Source organism: Salmo trutta, unplaced genomic scaffold, assembly GCF_901001165.1.
Source record: "Salmo trutta unplaced genomic scaffold, fSalTru1.1, whole genome shotgun sequence".
Lineage (NCBI taxonomy): Eukaryota > Metazoa > Chordata > Actinopteri > Salmoniformes > Salmonidae > Salmo > Salmo trutta.
In genome coordinates, this window is record NW_021822480.1 from 46,766 (window position 1) to 51,216 (window position 4,451).

Genomic DNA, 4,451 nt, shown 5'->3' on the forward strand with positions numbered 1-4,451 from the left:
TTACTGGCTAAGCTAGCGGGCTGAGTTACTGTCTAAGCTAGAGGGCTGAGTTACTGCTAAGCTAGCAGGCTGAGTTACTGGCTAAGCTAGCGGGCTGAGTTACTGGCTAAACTAGCAGGCTGAGTTACTGGCTAAGCTAGTGGGTTGAGTTACTGGCCAAACTAGCGGGCTGAGTTACTGGCTAAGTTAGCGGGTTGAGTTACAGGCTAAGCTAGCGGGCTGAGTTACAGGCTAAGTTAGCAGGCTGAGTTACTGGCTAAGCTAGCGGGCTGAGTTACAGGCTAAGTTAGTGGACTGAGATACTGGCTAAACTAGTGGGCTGAGTTACAGGCTAAGTTAGCGGGCTGAGTTTCAGGCTAAGTTCGCGGGCTGAGTTACTGGCTAAGCTAGCGGGCTGAGTTACAGGCTAAGTTAGCGGACTGAGATACTGGCTAAGCTAGCGGGCTGAGTTACTGGCTAAGCTAGCGGGCTGAGTTACTGGCTAAGCTAGCGGGCTGAGTTACAGGCTAAGCTAGCGGGCTGAGTTACAGGCTAAGTTAGCGGGCTGAGTTACTAGCTAAGCTAGCGGGCTGAGCTACAGGCTAAGTTAGCGGGTTGAGTTACTGGCTAAGCTAGCGGGCTACGCCTTTAAAATTGTCATCTTCTTTTCCTTCATAATTTGACCTGTCCTCCAGCCAGGGGCATGAAGCCAGCACAGTGCTATTTATAGAGTCCTGCTCAGCGCTTTTATGACTCTACAGGCAGGGGAGAGAGAGAGAGGGAGAGAGAGAAGGAGAGACAGAGAGAGAAAGCGAGAAAGGAGTTGGACTGTGTTATTTCAGCTGGCCAAACAGTTAAACCCTCAATGCTTTTATTACAACACAACATGGGAAACACACAGAAGAGGGAATGCACAGCTCACAGGCTAGGCTATACTCAAGTGGCAAAAGAATCTATGTCATTTTGGAATAAAACTAAATGATCATATTTGTTTCTGTTATATTAAACAGCTTCATACTGTAGCCCATACACTGTTTTTGTTTTTCTTAAAAAGAGCATTTGGACAGCCTTGGGAATTATCAGCTACCTAAAAGCTTGAGTTACATTAAAATGTTAGATTTAGATTAAGGCAATGTGATTGCAACTTCTAAAAGTTTACAACGTCGGGTTTGCAGAGCCATGCATACCGGACATCATTGTATCTATTCTAGTGAGATTTAAATATATCTATCCTAGTAAGACTTATCTATCTGCCTGGCTAACCTAAAGTACCTACATCATGGAAAACACGGTCTACAATTAGTGATTGTTTTTATCTCCACAGGCGACATAATCCCCAGTAAATTAGGGTAATTAGAGTTAGGAATCTCCTGATCCATCCATCTCTATGTAGTCTATCTAAAGGGGAATTTGGCTGTCGTGCCGAGAGGGTAGTGGGGGATTAAAGATCTGTCAATCTTGCAATGTAAATAGTAAAGTTGTCTGTCTTTAATATATTTTTATTGTGTGTATGGACATCGTGGTGTAAAAATGTAATAATAATGAAAATAACTGCTCCATCTGTCACAGTGACAGACCAGCTCTGATCCTAAAACCTAGAGACCTGGAGCTGTCACAGCGACAGACCAGCTCTGATCCTAAAGCCTAGAGACCTGGAGCTGTCACAGTGACAGACCAGCTCTGATCCTAAAGCCTAGAGACCTGGAGCTGTCACAGCGACATACCAGCTCTGATCCTAAAACCTAGAGACCTGGAGCTGTCACAGCGACAGACCAGCTCTGATCCTAAAGCCTAGAGACCTGGAGCTGTCACAGCGACAGACCAGCTCTGATCCTAAAACCTAGAGACCTGGAGCTGTCACAGCGACAGACCAGCTCTGATCCTAAAGCCTAGAGACCTGGAGCTGTCACAGTGACAGACCAGCTCTGATCCTAAAACCTAGAGACCTGGAGCTGTCACAGTGACAGACCAGCTCTGATCCTAAAGCCTAGAGACCTGGAGCTGTCACACTGACAAACCAGCTCTGATCCTAAAGCCCAGAGACCTGGAGCTGTCACAGTAACAGACCAGCTCTGATCCTAAAGCCTAGAGACCCGGAGCTGTCATAGTGACAGACCAGCTCTGATCCTAAAGCCTAGAGACCTGGAGCTGTCACAGCGACAGACCTGCTCTGATCCTAAAGCCTAGAGACCTGGAGCTGTCACAGCTACAGACCAGCTCTGATCCTAAAGCCTAGAGACCTGGAGCTGTCACACTGACAAACCAGCTCTGATCCTAAAACCTAGAGACCTGGAGCTGTCACAGCGACAGACCAGCTCTGATCCTAAAGCCTAGAGACCTGGAGCTGTCACAGTGACAGACCAGCTCTGATCCTAAAACCTAGAGACCTGGAGCTGTCACAGTGACAGACCAGCTCTGATCCTAAAGCCTAGAGACCTGGAGCTGTCACACTGACAAACCAGCTCTGATCCTAAAGCCCAGAGACCTGGAGCTGTCACAGTGACAGACCAGCTCTGATCCTAAAGCCTAGAGACCTGGAGCTGTCATAGTGACAGACCAGCTCTGATCCTAAAGCCTAGAGACCTGGAGCTGTCACAGCGACAGACCTGCTCTGATCCTAAAGCCTAGAGACCTGGAGCTGTCACAGCGACAGACCAGCTCTAATCCTAAAGCCTAGAGACCTGGAGCTGTCACAGCGACAGACCAGCTCTGATCCTAAAGCCTAGAGACCTGGAGCTGTCACAGTGACAGACCAGCTCTGATCCTAAAACCTAGAGACCTGGAGCTGTCACAGTGACAGACCAGCTCTGATCCTAAAGCCTAGAGACCTGGAGCTGTCACACTGACAAACCAGCTCTGATCCTAAAGCCCAGAGACCTGGAGCTGTCACAGTGACAGACCAGCTCTGATCCTAAAGCCTAGAGACCTGGAGCTGTCATAGTGACAGACCAGCTCTGATCCTAAAGCCTAGAGACCTGGAGCTGTCACAGCGACAGACCTGCTCTGATCCTAAAGCCTAGAGACCTGGAGCTGTCACAGCGACAGACCAGCTCTAATCCTAAAGCCTAGAGACCTGGAGCTGTCACAGCGACAGACCAGCTCTGATCCTAAAGCCTAGAGACCTGGAGCTGTCACAGTGACAGACCAGCTCTGATCCTAAAACCTAGAGACCTGGAGCTGTCACAGTGACAGACCAGCTCTGATCCTAAAGCCTAGAGACCCGGAGCTGTCACAGTGACAGACCAGCTCTGATCCTAAAGCCTAGAGACCTGGAGCTGTCACAGCGACAGACCAGCTCTGATCCTAAAGCCTAGAGACCTGGAGCTGTCACAGTGACAGACCAGCTCTGATCCTAAAGCCTAGAGACCTGGAGCTGTCACAGTGACAGACCAGCTCTGATCCTAAAGCCTAGAGACCTGGAGCTGTCACAGTGACAGACCAGCTCTGATCCTAAAGCCTAGGGACCTGGAGCTGTTACAGGTCACAGGTGACGTCAGGCTAAACAGAGGAAGTCTCAAGCGTCCAGGCATTAGGATTGGGATTATGACAATGCAATTCCTATTATGAGAAATGAAAACTCAACTGGGTAACTATACACATGGAAAGTCCTGACACACAGAAAGCTGGTTAACTAGGCTAGGAAATTCCTGAATGACTAGTCACATAATGATACCATTATCATTTCACAATGAGTTCCAGGAATACTGAGTTACAATATTGCTGAAATATTACCAATTCCAAAAATAATTGCCTTTTCCAACTCTGAAGGATGTTAATTTAACTAGACAGTTAAGAACAAATTCTTATTTTCAACAACAGCCTAGGAACAGTGGGTTAACAGCCTTCGTCAGGGGCAGAACAACAGATGTTTACCTTGTCAGCTCAGGGATTTGATCTTGCAATCTTTAGGTTACAAGTCCAACACTCTAACCACTAGGCTACCTGCCGCCCCGGCAGAAGAACTGAAAATATTTGCACTGCATATAAACAACAGTATATTATACAACGCATGTCTTGGAACGTTGCATAAATCAATCAGTCATACCTAACAAAATCACCCTACTTTCTCCACAGACAAGCTTTCATTGGCAGCTAACAGAGACAATTCATTGGAGGCCGTGAGCAGGGATTAAGCTAGACTTTGTATTTCTACCCGTCTCTCTTCTTCCTGAGTCTGATGAGGTGCTGTGTGGCTGGGCGGAGTCTGTTATAGCTCGCTCTCCTGCGTCACCAGAGCCCGTGGTCTGATTCAGTCCCATTAAAGCATTTAACTGTCAACGTCAGCGCGGCGTCTGGAGAGGAAGTCTCTCCACTCTGCTCCTGGAGAGACTAGGTGCTAGTGTAGGGGGACTGGGCTCACATCAATCTCTCCACATTGTGTGTGTGTGTGTGTGTGTAGGGGCATGACAGGGGAAGGAGGAACAAGTGGGCCAGAGTGTTTTCCAATAAAGGCCTTTATAGCTCTACTCAGA